General features: G+C 37.6%; 1 protein-coding gene across 6 annotated transcripts in view; it reads right to left on the bottom strand.

Moving 5' to 3' along the window:
• Positions 1-17434, bottom strand: part of DGKB (diacylglycerol kinase beta) — a 333385-nt gene extending 315951 nt beyond the window's left edge. For 4 of the 6 annotated variants that reach the window (XM_039712580.1, XM_039712619.1, XM_039712608.1 and 1 more), the window contains exon 1: positions 16672-16817. The gene's annotated coding sequence lies outside the window, so the exon portion shown is untranslated. Of the gene's footprint in view, positions 1-16671; positions 16818-17128; positions 17254-17286 lie in introns of those variants that run through there. The other 2 variants (XM_039712589.1, XM_039712598.1) reach the window with 2 other exon arrangements.
• Positions 17435-17448: the final 14 nt, after the last annotated feature.

Below are 17448 nucleotides of genomic sequence, written 5' to 3'. Positions count from 1 at the left end.
CTCATGTACAGCTAGCTTTCGTTAATACACCATTAATTAACACATGAAGTAGTTCAAAGAAAGTAGATACTTTTGATGAATCCTTGTCATTTACAGATTTAACTACATATACACAACAATAGCACCACTCCAGAGATCTGGAGCTCTTTTTAGATTACTTGGGGTTTATACTGTGGTTTGCTTCAGGGTCCTGGTTTTGCAGTCACCCATGCTGGGGACTTGGTTAGAAAATGTCATGGCTCCTGCCCAGTTCCAGCAGCTCCATCCCTTAGAGCACAAGCCAAGCTATTCAAAATGGTGCTGGGGGGAGGCGCCCAGGGCTGAGCCTACATCCCAAGGACCAGAAACTCTCCTAATGCATCCACTTTTTCACCCCAGTAAAAGCACCCTAAAAAAAAAGGAAGATGGAGATTCTGAACAATGTGCCAAAACCAAATACAGATCACTCTGTTTTGAATCTCAACTGCTGTGCTGTCTTCCCCATGAGGGAAGAATAGGTATGTACCTGAAGAAGAGTAATTATTCTTAATTAGTAAAGAGTAATTAGTAAAGAGTAATTAAAAAGAGTAAAGAGTAAATAATTTCATAACAGAAATTATGAAACCTGATGATGCTTGGAATACAAAACTGCAAAACCCAAATCCTCTGCTTTTGGAAGCAAAGGAGTACTCAGTGTATTTGGCCTTTTTCAGATTTTGGCCTTCTTAGATACACAAAACAAAAGATTATTCAAGAGACTATTATAGATGTCTAATGTTTGCTAGCAGTTTCCAGTTCTCAAGGTTCCCAGGCACAAACTACATCACTAGATTTAGCTTACATTTCTTAAATTGGCACAACTAAAATAAGAAAGCTATTTCTTTTGGCATCTTAGAAGAATTAAAAACATTGATTTAGTATACCTAAAAAATTCACTGTAATATACACTGTTGTAAATATATATACGCCATATGTTTATGTTTCCTATTTTCATTTTTATTCAAGGTAAGTTTATTGAACATAACTGTTATCCTATCACTGTTGATGTTTTAGAAACCTACCTATGATACAGGTGAAATTATGAAAATAAGTATTTCTATATAGACACATCGGAATATTCTGATGAAAATAACTATCATTTAATGTACTTTTGCATATTTCATCTCTACTTTAATTATTCACAAAATCGATCTAGTCTTAATAAGTATCAAAAATAAAAGCAGATCTCCTTTGTAGCAGTTGCTTAATTAATTACTAAATCCAAGCACAGATAGTAGATGAGATAAATACTTCCACTGATTATTTGTGAATCAGAAAGATTACTCTATAGCATTGCTATTTTGTTATCTATGCAGTATTCCTTTGTTTTATGGTCTTAAAATCTATACATATGACATAAAATGTTCCAGCAAACTGTATTAACAAAAAATGTATATTCTTTTTCTACCAAAAATTCTAGGGGAGAGAGATCAAACATGTTTTCTTGACAGTCCCAATTTCAGATAATACTGTATTTATTGATGTTTAAAATTTTGGTTGTACTAAATATTCCTGAATAGTCAGAGCAGTTACCGTACTAGCATTTTCGAAATACTCCAAAAGCCCCAAAATATTTTACTGAAAATAGCAGGCTTACTTGCTTGGCAGGGTTGGCAGAGTTATGCATACTTTTCAGATCTATCCAATGCTGCAAAAACACGTCTTCTCTTTTACGGGACATCACAATTGCTCCATTTGTGGTAAATATGCCCTGAGACACAGAATTTTCCAAAGAAAATTGCATTACAATGGCCCACATCATGCCATCTGTTTTAAAAACTCTCCAGTGACTTCTATGGAGGATAGTCTTAAAAAACAAATGGAACAACATGTCCCAAAGTACTTTTCCTACCTAGCTTAATACTTTTCATGAAAAATAATCTAAAAAATTTAGAAAGCTGTAACATTACCACTAAGTTATGCCCTTAATATTCATCTATTCCCAAATGGGTGAGAAGGGTTCATGGACTGACTGTAACAAATGAGAAAGAGCTCCACGGCTGCAGAGCAGGTAATGATCCCCACCATGCAGGAGCTGCATGGGGAGCCCCAGCTTTCCCAGGAGATGAGTCCTGCTGGCTCCCTTCCCTTCCACTCACACCCCCATCAGTAACATCCTGTGATGCTGTGGCAACAGCAGATCAGCCAACAGCATCATTCATGGCACAAAAAGTAATCAGCCATGGAGCCACAGTCCTGGAGAGGCTCAAAAGCCACAAGCAAAATGTTTGGGATCTGATAGTCGACTACCCTCACATTTGACCAGTGTCATCTTAGCTCTCACACAAGATACACAGCAAACAGTGCAGATGTCACAGCCACACAAAGGCCCATGGACGGGGAAAAGGAGTGGGACAATTCTTTTAGCCTGTAGAAATTTGTCAACACAAATTTCACCATGCCAAATACCTTAAATGCACTTCATGTTCTATAGAACATCAAGAAAGGAAAAAAATATCGTCACATCTTGTTATTGTCTACTCTCTTACAAGACTATTTCTCTGACAAAAGTGCAATTATAAATTTTAATGCTGCAAGAACAGTATGACTTTCCTTCTTTGGTTACTTTTGAAAAAGAGATCTCTGTAAAACACCAAAGTATGCATAAAGTTCAGATTTCTGATTATATAAACAAATACTTTATATAAAGAAGCATACCATCCTTATTTACACTGCACCAGATCTGTCACTTTATAACAGATACACAGAGGAACATGCCCAGAAATTCCCTGATGAAGTCATCTGAAACCCCTTTCAAAAGAACAACCTTCTGCATCAGTACAGTTTCATATTGTCTCATGTCTGATTTACAAATAGAACAAAAGTTCCTATGAACTTCATTAAATTCCTGTTATCTAATAATTCAAATCTTTTCACAGCACAGCCAATGTTCTTAGATTATTAGTATTTGATAGTCAAATTTTATAGATATAAATAGTAATTTAAAAATATCCCAGAGGTATATTGAATCTAACTCCCATCCTCCGTAAGCACACAGAGAATGTCACTGGCTTTGCAACACCACTTCACGTGGGTGATCTGGGTTTGGGACTGGTCTGGTTTGGTTTTGTTTGAACATGAATGATATAAGGCAGCATTCCTTTTTCATATTTAGAATGGCTTTAGTCATGCAGATGATATGCCTGTCAAAATAGCTCCAAACTGGGATACTAGCAAAAAAAAAAAAAAAAGACATGCAAAACATAATAAAATATTTCAAACAACTTGATATGAAATCACAGTAATTGCAACATGAAGTAGAAGACATCTTTCTTTCCCTTGCCAAAGAACCTTTTATGCCCTTGGCACCTTCCAGACACAAGAGCCTCTAATTTATCCTTGATCCCACTGCACTTCTTTCTTCTGAGCACCACTTCATATCTCTCTAACTGGATGTTGCTCCCTCACCACAAGAGTTTGTTTGTTCCTCTTGGGCTCTGGAATTCACTAGGGGCTTAGCTCATGCCCTACCCATTCCAAAGCCACAGCACATCCCCTCATGCACAGCGGTCCTGTCTCCTTTCACCCTTCAGGAGGAACGTGACCTTCTTGAATATTCCACCTCCCATTCTTGCATTGTTGTGATTCAAGAGGACCCATCAGCAGATGCAGTGCTCCTTCTCTGCCTGAGCAAGGTGTGATCACTACTTTTCCACTCAGGTCAACAGGTTTTCAAAAAACCCAACAGCATTTCCAGAGTATCTCTCAAACACACAACCATTTATCACAGTGTTTTAACGTATCAATAAAGTGGTTCTAAACATCTCTCACCCACCCACAAAGGTAGGGGGGAAAAATGACAGAATATATTTTATTGTGCCTGGCAGTTCACACAAACTTTTACTTCTGCTTTGCTCTGCAGTCAATCTGTTATCTTCTCCCACAACCATCCTTAGCAGTAGCACTTTGGGTGTCTAAAGAAGCAATCCTCAGAGTGCAATGTATACAAATAACACAATCCATTCCTTCATTTGAAAAGCAAAGACTCATTCAACTCTAAGCATCTTTGCTTAGGAGCTGCTTACTTTTACACACTGCTAAATTTTAGCCACATCACTCAGTAAATAGGAAAGGAGAATGACTCTCCACATATCACTAACTACGGTAATCATCCCAAGTAGAAAAGCAAATATTTTGTTATGGAAATACAGTCAATCCACACTGAAAGAAAATGTAAATCAAGTGTGGCAGTGTCTTATGAGACAATCTGGGCAGTGACTGCCCACTAGTAAAAAGATACCAGCAAATTCACTATCCACTATCCCCTATATCAAGTCTGTACTAACCAAAGCAGATGCAGAAATTGAAAAATGACACAATTAATTCAAAGACATGAAAGCATTCTCAAGTTTTACTGGAATTCCACTTCAAAAGAGTGGGGGGGGGGGGGGAGGGCGGGGGGAGCTCTCACCTACTCTGTAAGGCAATAATTATTCAGGAAAAAAATATTGTAATGATTTCCTCTTTTCCCCCTCACTTCCTAAACATGCCAGCTTTCCCCAATCTTGGGACACACACACACTCACAGCCAAATAAACTAACATCAAAACCAAAAAACAATGACAGACAACAACAAAAAAACACACACACATAAAAAAAAACTCACTCACAGCCAAATAAACTAACATCAAAACCAAAAAACAATGACAGACAAAAACAAAAAAAACACACACACATAAAAAAACAGAAACAACTCAGAAGACAAAAACCACCAGAAAACCCCAAAAAATAGCTGACTTGTAGAGTAGAAATTCAGTTTCTCTCTGCTGTAGCTGCCTCCACCATAGTCACCACTAGCAGTGCCTTATCACCACTTGAAGTGAGCCCAAGCAGGTCCCACTTTCACAGTTCCTAATCCCCCGAGTGCATTACCAACATCCAGTGGGAAAGAAAAGCAGGAACAGCTCAAGGACATGGAAATAGAGGAGGCAGCAGCAGAGATGTAAAAACCAAGGCTGCAGGGGCAGTCAGAGGATGTAAAATTGAATATAAGACAGACATAGTTACAACTCTTTTCAGCTGCTCTTCTGGTGGTCTGTTTGAGGAAATGTAGTAAGTATTTCTTAAAAAATATTATAAAAAAAAAATAGACAATAAGGGAAGTTGAATAAGCGCAACTCTGAGGTGAGCTCATCTGATGTCCATTTAACTGACTCTAAGATTCCATGGTATATAGGAAAAGGCTTACACATAGAGATTGAGATTTTTATTTTAAAGACCTAGTTCTATGTATGACTGAATATGTATTTTGATGTAACATGAGAACTATATAAAGAATTCTCTAGATTATATTGGTACATTTTCATATTTCTAAGACTGTTATCACCACAGCATCCATACAACAGAAAAAAACTATCATATAATGCACAGATACTTAGCAATGTAGAGCAGTATACAGAAACAACAGTAGACTAGGACAGAGGGCCGTATCTGAGATTGATAACTGAAATTTTAGAATTAATGAATATATTTTACAAATACCTAGAAAACAGAATTATAAACTGTTTCAATATAGCAAGGTCAAGACAAACAGAAGAATAACTAAAAAGTTCTAGCTCCAGAGGTAGGTAATCTAACTCCCCCAAAGTATGAGCACATTAGAAGCTATCTGCATATGCCTTCAATGCATCTGCTACAAGGGAAATGACACAAATACAGCTCAGAGAAAACACACAGAAAATGAACTCACAACACCAAAGGTCATACCTCAATATTAAGATTTATGGTGCACTGATTTTAAATTATACATCATTTTTTCATCAAAACTTCTAAATTTAAGAAACATTGCTTGTATCTCAGTATATTTAGAATAAGTAAACTTTAAAAGGAGTAGGAACAGGAGTCTGACAGCATCAGCCTTCCTCATTTACCATTACCTTGCTTTATCGTATTTACCTGCTTATGTTCAGATCCACAGACTAATACAGTCATCTGACAACATTCAGTATTCATTAATTTTACTAGTCCAGAAACTTTTCAATAGTTTTTGCTAAAGACATAGCTTCCTGAGCTAAAATTGCTTAGATTTCTTTGTAATGTAAATTCTTTTACTATACACCTAACAAGGGGCACAGGTCTATCTCTTTAGTCCAGACTATGAAATACCAGACAATATTTCTCTTAGATTTATATAACATGTCACAGAACTGTAACTTTTAGTAAAAGGATTAAAAAAGATGTTATTCCAAGCTACATTTATAAGCATTATTATTTACAAGCATTATAAATACTGATGAGTAATTCATACAGAGTAATTTATGGGAAATATATTGTTTTCAAGTAAGTGTGATCATCAAATTCACAGAAGTACAATCCTTGGAAACAGCCTCCCAGTGAGAATAGTCACACTTAAGATGTAATGTTGTTTACAGCTTCTTCAGTATTTAAAATATGAGACCTTAAAAATTATGACAGTAACAGTTTTGCCTAAGTATCTTCACAGATGAGCACAGAAGGCAGACAGACTCACTATTAGATTTTATTCTAAACTAAAATTATCTGAGGATTTAGTCCTCTCTTCTTGTAACATTATTTTTTTTAATGACCTAGTCTTGTATTATAAATCTTAGGTTATGTTTTAGACTCCATAGAGACATTATGTGGCTTCTGTAATGGTGTTCAAAACTGAGGCTCAGTGAACCCCGATCCGCATGCGGCATCTAATGACGTTTCCTCAGGATGTAAATGACTAGGCACACTGGTCCATGTGATCAACGCCAACTGCACGTTCCCACTGCTACATAAAAAGAGGATGACCATGTTGATGTTGATGTTTGTAAAAATAATCACAGAAATATTGCAATATATTGCCAAATATTTAGTAGTAATGCATACACACATAGCCCCAATTACAGAGCTGGTTTCTTTTGGGCATATGAAGGAAATAAAAACATTTATCTTGTACTGGACTTCATTCAGATCTAATGTGACCCCAGCCAGGGTTAATCACTTGGGTCAGAACTGTTCCTCTAGCTACCACTTCAAAGTGCAATTCCTGTAAGTAACTAAACTGTCAGATGGATTCTGACAGCTATAAATTTAATCATGTTCACAACTGCAATGAATATTTGCTGCCATATTCAGCATGTAGTCGACAGAAATTTATATAGAAGGCATGCATACTTATATAAACACACCCATGTTCTAAATTAACAAAGTCCAAGTATTATGGACTAGGCAGCAGAATATTTTGTATTTGGTTAAGATTAGAAGATTAGAAAACACAGAAAGGCAAAAAAGTACATTTCAAAAAATATTTTTAAAATATTTCTGGTTTTAATAATTCTTTAAATGAGTAAATTTGTGCAAGAGGTGTGACACATTATATTGCTGCCTAGGGTATCTTTTAAAAATTTTTAAGTTCACCATGTATTATTCACAAAGAAAGCACACCTTTTCCAATGGATTAATAAGTCATTATTCTAGTTGCTATTATATCCATACCAATGAAATATTTAACACAGGCACCAAAATGGTTTTAAGGATAGGTACAGGAAAAAAGTTAGAGAGCTGACACTGAATTTAGGTATGATATAGGTACTAAATCCTCTAAAAGTCTGATTGTCCTTTCTCTTACTTGCTAATGTCATCCTCCACTTCCCAATGGAATAGATTTATATACCTCAGCACTGATAAATCTAAAGTAATGTACATAGAAAAAAAAAATCACAGCAATACACTCAAAGTGATGACCAGTGAGCTCATCACCATCACCATCTGAGCTTACCACTCAGAAACATAATAAAAAATTGGCATTATAATTAGAAAATATCAGCTCAGTGCTTGACAGCATTCAAAAATAAAAGTATTCAGAAAAAAAATCAGAATAAAACAATTTATTTCATTGCATAGGTCCGTGGTATACTTGAATTCTGAATAACATGCAGAGGCAGAGCTTTTCTGGATTTGCAAATTGATTACAGCAGAACTGGAAAAAGAGGACAAAAAAAGATGGAACATAAGAGTACACGAGAATTCTTCCATCTTCAAAATGAAACAGGCCTATCTCAGATATCTGTAAAATAATAAATGTGTACAGTGTTGGAGCCTGAAGGAACACTCTGGACATCCTCAGCCTATTCTTCTATTCTTTTCTTGATAATCACTGTTAGGAGACATCATACTCGTCCAGACAGACTTCCATCCAGTAAAGCTATCCTTATGCTTTTAAGAAGGATGAAGAACAATCCTATTCACCTGCCCCACTAACAGTACCTGGATAAGAATATATATAAGCCATAGTGAATTTTCAATACAATGTGCTGAAAAAAAAACCCAACAAAAATCTCAAACAAATAACCCCCCTAAAAACAAACTAACTGACAAAAACAGACAAACTGATGAGTAATTGTTTTTCTCTGGAAAAAATAACTAAATGCTACAATGTTTACCACACTATGTAGTGTGGGTGTTCACTTGCCAATATACAACACATACGTTCCATAAAAACAGAGACGGCACAGACAAAGTATTTTACTGACAATATATAGTTTTCAAAAAATATCTATTTAATAACCAATGAAAACACCCCTTTTAGTTGTAATCGTGCTTGCCATCATTTACAGACTCCAACTATACTGAGGAATGTATTCTGCATTATCAACCCTTCAAAAGAATCCATCTACAATACACAAGATTCTTCTCCATGATAAACTTAAGGATCATATGTAAGGTCATTGTCATGCCATTTACAACCATTTTAAGGTATTTAATAGTATTATGAGGCTTTTAAAGTATTACGTTAGAAAGGTTATGCAGTCATGAACTTTCCTCCCCTCCTTTTCTTCCATTCTCTTAGGCTATCTTAAAATAAAAAAAAATATTCAGTGGAGTATGTGTTAAATCTGAAGAATCAATGACAACATTGTTGAAGACAAGGTAAGACTGAGTATTATCTTCTTTTCTTTAACACCCACAGGTTGAAAATCATTACCACAGCTGTTCTGCCTTCAGGTGCTTGATTTTTTAACAGTTTAAAATCTCTCCAAACTTTGTGCTTTGCACAAGGAACTTTCCTTTAAACAGCCACACTATTTCTTGCATATTCCTAAAACATTTAAATGGCTGTAGAAGACGCTGGTTTAAAGTGTTTGAGACTTTCAGGCTACATAAAGAAAGTAAACATACAGGTGAAATGCATCTCTGTACACTGTCCATATGTCCCTCAAACACAGAGCTGGATGAAAATAAATTTTGGTATTAACATGCAATAATTACCTAATTACCTACACATGTGATTCATATTCATTTGTTATTATGAAGCATAGTTATCAACTTACATGTTGATATGAAAGCACAACACTCAGAAACAAGATCTCATATTGGAATATGGGCATCAAGCTCCCTGGAGAGGAACAGCATTTCATTCCTCCATGGGTTAATAATTTGCTCTCAGCTTAAAAGAGAAGGCACCTGCTCTGTCAAATACATATTTGCATTTCCAAAGAATGAGAGCAGCAAACAAGACCAGGGGAGGAGTAATGAAACTTTTCCTGCATAAATTTAAGAACTCTATATGAGGAAGGGATGAAGCATTTGAATCTGAATGAAAACTGCAGAACGTGACAAGAAATATGTACAAGAATTGGAAAACCTTTCCTGCTTGTGATGCTCTCCAGTGAAAACCAGCCAAGAATGTAAATAATGCAAGACAAACTGGAGCCTGACCGAACAGCAAATCCAAAGAGTTGTAACTTGTCAGGATACACAGATTTTGATCTGATTTTAGTACAAATAAACAAAGCTGGAATGTCTAAGTTCTACAACTGCTGTCATTAAGTCAATGTTCCACAGTAGGTTATTTTGGATTTAGAATATAACGTTTTCATTTAATTTTACTTTAAGATGGTAGATGAATTATGGATGAATTACAGAAGCTTTCAAGGTTTCTAGATGATGAAAGCATTCCTCCAGCCCCATAGGAGTCGTTATCCTTTTAGTCAGGGTCCTGGACTAATCATGCAGAACTCACTGTCCCCATATATCACCACATTAGGGTACTGGAAGGGTCATCTCTTCCTTTCGACGCATAGCATTTTGAGTTACAAATGTAAGATCCGAAATGAAAAAGCTTCGTGCAGTGACCACAGTTATCAGGCATGTGCCCTGAACTGAGATAAGGTCAGAGGGAATATAGCCTAAACCCTGCAGGAGTGCTCTTAAAAGTATACAATCTTTTCTATAGCCCACATATTCTTACTCGTTTCCTTTACAGTTACCTGCTTGATAAACTCCACTGAAATATGACTGAATATGTTCCTGTTAGCTGGAAAACTGTAAGAGTCTACAAATTCTTCTGTCATTGACAGATGACCTACCCTGACTTCATCAGCTCGTCAGACCTAAATAAGAACACACAAAAATTCTTAGAAGAGACTTGAACAAGCTCTTGTTCACTAAACAGGCAACTAGATAGAAGTACTGGAGCTTAATGAAGACTCTTTTTCTCAGAGATATGTAAAAATCAACAGAGATATGTAAAAATCACCACCCTGGTGTACTGTGCAATACAGGGTAGAAAAATATATTGAACACTCATATAAGCTGGTTTTGTAGTTTCTGAACATTTATAGGAAAAAGTCTGAGACAGAACATAAAGCTTTTCTTCGAGTAACTATTTTGAATTTACAAAAGCAAAACATTTCATAACTGAACATGATATTTTAAAATGTGAGGAAAAGAAAATAACCACTTGGCATTTTAAATTTGAAGAGGAAGCAAAAGAACATTCTTATCAGAGTATTATACTGTAAATACATCTAGTATTCAAAGCTGGGAGTTTTCCCAGGATTCCTCCAGTCATTCTACTTCTATGAAACAAGTTGAGTCAACAGCACTAAGCCTAACAAAGGGCAGTGCAAATTTTTGTATCTCTGTTATATATATGTATCTCTGTTAGAAGGTTTGAATTCTTTGACATAGAAGCTGTCAGGCTGTTTAAACACAAACATCTTCATTGGTGCCTTTAAAGTAAAAACAGACAAAATGACCCACTGTACTTCCTGAGCAGAAGTGGCTGCAGTACTACACAACTTAAAATTTACAACAGCATATGAAAACAAACCTTATCACAGACCCATTAGTTTTTCAATGTGTATGATATGTAGAACAAAGTAAATCTAAATGCATAATGCTTTGGTTTCAAAGTAAATCCAGAATTTCTAGAAATGCCTGTAATTTTGTTTTTTATTCAAAAGCATTGCTGGAATATTTTATATCAATAATGAATTAAGACAGACTTTTTGGTAAAAACATACCATTGTCATGTTTTTGGGACATGAAGAAAAATAAAAATGCTCCAGACTACTTGTTTATTTAGATATGTTTAAAAATAGGTCCTTTGATATTTAACTTCTGGTACATGGCCCATTCTAATGAACTACTGTTTTAAGGCTATTTTACTTTTGTGTTTATATTCAGTAATGCATGGAGAACACTTGACACTTTCTTAGGAGTTCAATCCTTCCTTACCTTCCCAGCTGAGAAAATATCCAAGGGTATAATTTATCTCACACAAAGATGGATGTCTCAAAATTGTATTTTAAACTGTGAACAAGTCACACCAGCCAGGCACCCTTTATAATGAATTGAGAGACCTGGATACATTCAGAATGTGCTTCAACTGACCTATAAAGGATGCTCATCTTAAAATTAAAATTTTCCCCAGCAGGTGCTTTTGACTTTCCATTAGTAATAACAGGAGAGACAGAAGGTAGCCAGATGGTATTTAGATATTGAACAGAAGATAGAACAGACACCTTAATGTATATTTTTAACATTTTAAAAACTTTATTTCTAAATTATAACCAAGTTAGCAAAATCTAAAGAAATAGGCGAAGTAAAGATATTGAGTAAAATATTCTAGGGGTGTACAAAAGCAGCATTCTGGTTACAGAACGGAGATTAAATCGATCTTACATATCTAAACCCAAACCTTTTCACGGAATTCTTTTAAATTTTAGAAAAAGGTTTTCATTGATCACTAAATAAAAAAAAAATTGAAAAATTAAAAAGGTAAGCATTATATTTCCTTTTGTTTGCTTAATTCATTCCTGCTTGTAATCACATATCTTTCAGTTTTCATCTGCTTCAGTATAATTTTTTTTTGCTATAAATGTTATCTCTTTTTTTTCTTTTTTTCTTAAAACCTTTTTCTGGCATAACATTGTCTCCCATTCACTTGATTAATTGATAAATTCATGCAGGAAACAGGAGAAAATCCACAATTAAAGAGGCAAAAACAGCAACAAATCTTTGAGTCTCAGGACACAGTGGTTCATGTTTTTATGTCTAGGCCACAGCCTCTACATTTTTCCTTTCAGAAGACAAGACAGCAAATTTTTCTGATTTCACACTACCTGAGATTTTCTCCTAGGCTGATACAGCTGTCTTACTGTCTTCCATCCCTCTAATTCACTTAAATTTAGCTTCTCAGCTCTCTAAGACCACAAACATACAAATATGTCACTGCATAGAAAAGCCACATACACTTCAAGAGCATCCAGGATTGATTTCAGGCAATTTCCAAACTCAAACCAGTGTATAAATCACAAGTGTCCACCTGGGGTAAAATTTAGACCGAAGAGAATGAATTTGACTCATTGCTTTTACTTTACACAACATGCTTTAAAGGACAAAGGAGAAAAGAAAGACATTTCTATTAACTGTGTGAGTTTTCCCTACTGCCCGACTAAACCAACACCACATGGGAATGCTTCATAATAACCACAAGGCAACCCGAAAGGCCAGCAAAGCACCATATCACAGCAGAAGGCTCACACATTTGGATGCACTAACATGAACTTTTGTGAAAATTTTCATCACATCTTTGTTGAGATTGTTACTAATGCAAGGACTAGAGAGTGAGCTTCTTATTACAGCTACTGAGCACTAGATATGTCATTGAATGTCTAATGAAAAAAAAACCCATAACCATTTCAAACCAAGTAATCAAAATGTGTCTGAAAATCAACATAAAGATAATTAAATAATTAATGGCATTTGTATTAACTAAATCTTTCTGTCACCATAAGAAAACTCATTCCTAAATTCCTCAACAAAGAAGAAACAAGTATCTAGAGGTCATTTTAGTCATGATTTACTATGGTAAACAACAAACATCTAAAAATAAAAAAGCTAATCAGTCCCCAGAATTGGAAGTCTAATTAGTAACACTGAACTGACAAACATGTCTACAACTCTGCTTCTCTTTGTTTTATTTACTTTTAAAAAAATCGTTTAGGGCAAAACAATAGTGCCAGAGTTGTACACTTACATTCCAAACTTATTTTGAGGGGTAGGGCAAGAAATAATTTAACAGCCTCCAAATACTTACATTTGTCAAGCTTTTAAACTTGTGGCAAACTAACTATATCCCTTCAGGGGTAAACTGCTGCAAACATTATTCAGAAAAGCCTTATTTTCTTCAGAAACAATTAAAAAAGAAAATGTGTTCTACATTGCATAAAGCTGTTTTACAGGGTGTTTGGGGACAGCTACGCATCTCAATTCCAACTAAATAAATAAATATTTATTTCTCAACTTCCTGAATTAGCTTAAATACTTGACCTGCATCAGATCATTTCTATCCATAGAAAGAGCATTATTAGTGTACTGAAAACTAGGTCAGGTTGACAAAATCAAGATATCCGTTTCAAAGCCCAAATCTTTAACTTTCTTTCACTCTTTTAGGCAAGGTATTAAAAATAACTACAAACATCAAACTCTTCTCAGTGGGACCCAGCATGTCACTTCTTCAGCTTTCCAGTACTGTCAATTTGCTGGTTTAGCTATAAAAGAAGTCTCCAAAGAGAAAATTATTATTAAAGTACTGTTATGAAAAACTAAAATAATAGACAAGTAATTGTCTTAAGTCTTTTATTACTGTTACTAATTATTTTGTAAGTGCTACAGGAAACAAAAAACTGACTGAAGAAACTTACAACTGACGGTCAAGAGGCTCTTCACGTGGAATTCTTGTAATAAAATGTTTGTTTCTAACCTTTTATACCAACTTCTGTCGATTAACCTGGCTGTGACATGCTATAATTCCTTCAGAATAAGACCTGGAACCTAATCTACACAAGTGTAAAAAAAATTGGGAATTGCATCCACAGCAAGCTGTAGTCCATATTACTGGTATCTTTTTCATTTTAGAAAAAGTAATGCAAAGCTCAGTTGGGAATTCCCGAAGCAGGTTGCAAACTTTACTTGATAGCAACAAGCTGTATGGAGCTTTCAGAAGGCCAGCATCCTTTTCTTCCACAGTACTTCACATTATTGATGTCTCCCAGATTTGACTGGGAGAACTTTATAATAACTTGAAAATAAACATAAACATCTTTCACAAGTAGCTTCTCCTTTCCACAGACAGAATTCTGGCTGAAATCATCTTGCTCTAGCACACCAAACCATAGAACAAGACCAATTGTTTCTGTAACCCACTCCCTTCTAACTGTCACCACTCTTCCATAATTCCAGATACAGATGAAAATGTTTGATCATCCACTTCTCATCAAGGCCTTAAAAAGACTTGTTAAAATTGTATGAAGAAGGCTTATGATCTAATAAAGGTCATAACAATTCAAAGAGAATGAAACATTGTGTATTATCTGTACTCAAGGACATCTGGACGATGCTCTTAGTCACACAGTTTAGTTTTAGTTAGTCCTAGAGGAGCAGGGAGTTGGCATCAGTGATCTTTATGGATCACTTAAAACTTGAGATATTCCATGATTCCATGCTATATGCTGTTAGGTTTTATTACACCAAATATAAGCATGAGTTCAAGCTATTATCATTCATTCTATATGTGCCACTCACAAGAACTCAGTGCTGCTGACATGCACACACAAAACATAAGAAGCCCAGTCCAACTACCCAGCCAGGTGACTGAAGTTTTCCAGTATTAACCCATTACTACCTTTACTCCCAAATGTGGTATTTACACTCTGCTCTATCAAAATGCTGCTCCAACAGGTTTCCTACAACTCTCTTATCATTCTCTTCATTCCTGTTCCAGTGATCTCATTCCATAGGCAAGAGGTACTTAGACCCATCCTATAGTGAAACCTGAATGACAGTTCCAGAGCAGAAACAGTGCAGAACCTCCTTGTAAGTAAAAACCTAATATCTATTGCTCTTTAAAACAATTAACTTTATTACTTTCATACTGCATGAACTCTTAAAAAATATCTGTTCATTCATGCATTGCTACTGAATACTGTTCAAGACACCTACAGAAAAGATGATTTCAGCGGGTACATAACAATTCATCTATACTTCTTCCTTAAAAAATATAAGAAAGGGTTTTTTTCCTAAACCTGCCTCAGAACAGCAATATCTTATGTTTGTAGGCCCCTAAATTAGATTAACAATTGTACCCAAATATTTCAAATTCACAGTGTAAAACATATGGTTCCACAAACATTGCAGACCTTTGAATAATCGTCCCAGGTCTTCCCTGCTATGATAAACAACAAAGTCCTTCTACCTTGACAAATGAACAAGAGAAAGGAGAAGCCCCTGGAGGAAAGTGCTGCTTTGTGATGCCCCATGTTTCTTGATGCTTGTTTTCCTTCTGTACTAGATAGACACTTCAGGCTCTGAGTAATACTGGATTACCACTTTGGGGAGAAACAAGGGACTTATTTCCTGTCATGTTATCCATAAAGCATAGCACAAGTCCAGTCATTTGGGAATGCATATTACGTTCTTGCTATGGATTTTTTTTCCGGATGCATAATGACTTTATTCTAAATATGTGCATCATACCATTCAAGTGCAAAGAAAAACTATTACCTTGCTACATTAGGTCATTTAACCTAAATGCAGGTAGGAAACATTGAGCAGCTTTTATAAGAACTTAAAAGACTACATCTCCTGCTACAATTACTGATTTTCCCCATCCTGTTGCATGGCCTTTTATTTTATGATAGGGTTTTATAAGTTTTCTATTTTTTTCTACCTTTACATCAACCAGACAAAAATGCTTTTGTAAATTAATAAAGTTCTACCCAAATGTATAGAAAAACAGTCAAACAATGAAGAACTGAAGACCCTACAATTTGCTTGTTTATGTATGGAAAAATAATACCTACGATACAGTAATCGGATGAGAAAACCTTTAATCCTCTCCAAAACAGGACACTCACAATGAAAAATGTAATTACATTCACCTCTGACAAATAAAACTGTTCTTAAAAAGGAATCAGAACAACACTGGGCCACAAAACGAACAAACAAAAAACACCAAATCAAAACAAACCCAAAACACAACAATGAGCTCGTAACATCAACACGTAAAGTTTAAGAAGAGCAGTCTTTAAAGCCCAAGTTTGCAGCCGCATCTTTTGTTTCCTGCCCTCGCTGTGCTCGCACCTACACTGGATGCCTCAGCACTTCCCCGCTGTGAACCCGGCTACCAGGGGCAGCACCAGGACACTGACTGAGGCTGAGCAAAGTGACACAGGTCGACGAGGTAAATTGGCAGTAACCAGAAATCAAAGCGACGCGTCGTGACAAATTCAACACACCGCGGCAAGCTACAACTTTCAGCTCAGCCCCTCCGCTACGCCCAGACACACAGCCGCGCATCACGGCCGCCCAGTTCCGCGGCTCCCACCACGCCGGCCGCCCAGCGACTCGCGAACTTACTGCAGTGCGATGCGGGCGGAGGGAACGCTCGGCCCTGGGAAGCGAGGGAGCCCGGCGCCCTGGGCAGCCGCGGGACCGGCCATCCAGCCGGGCCACCGCCAGCGACGGCGGCGACACCGCCGCCAGCCCCCGCCCNNNNCGGCCCGGCCCCGCGGGGTCACCGCCGCCCTCGGCCCCGCTCCCCGCCGCCCTCCGCGGCACAGCGCGGAGCCGGCAGCCGCCCTCCTCTCGGGAACGGGCAGGCGCCTCCGGGCGGCGCGGTTTTAAGCGGCGGTGCGCCAGCACATCTCCCACCCCCTTCCCGGGCGGGCGGCAGGGGGGAGGGGAGAAGCGAGACACACACACACACATACACACACACGCTCTCACTTACACACACACATACACATATACACACATACACACACACGGAGACACCCCCTCCGCAGCCCCTCCCGCCCCCGCGCAGCTGCCGTACCTGTTGTCCAGCGGCCGCATCCCCCGGGCGCCGCCCGCCGACTCCGCGCCCGCTCCGCGCTGAGCAGCGGTGCGGCAAGAGCCGCGCACCGCTCCGCAAAGCTCCGCTACCCTTCTCCACCCGCTGCCCCGCGCCGAGAGGCGCTAAGCACCACTTACCCAAAGTTTATAGGCTCTCCCTGCCGGCGGCGACCGCCCAGGGCTGCCGGTCGCCCTCCGTGCTGCCCGCTGCGAGGTGGCGGGGCTGTGGCAGCGGGCGCAGCCGCGGGGGCACGGAGGGGCCGAGCGCGGCCCGCCCCGCTCCTACCTGCCCGGCCGGGC

This window comes from Passer montanus, unplaced genomic scaffold (genome assembly GCF_014805655.1).
Source record: "Passer montanus isolate IOZ18808 unplaced genomic scaffold, ASM1480565v1 scaffold10, whole genome shotgun sequence".
NCBI classification, from domain to species: Eukaryota; Metazoa; Chordata; class Aves; order Passeriformes; family Passeridae; genus Passer; species Passer montanus.
This window is presented reverse-complemented; position numbering and strand designations above follow the sequence as displayed.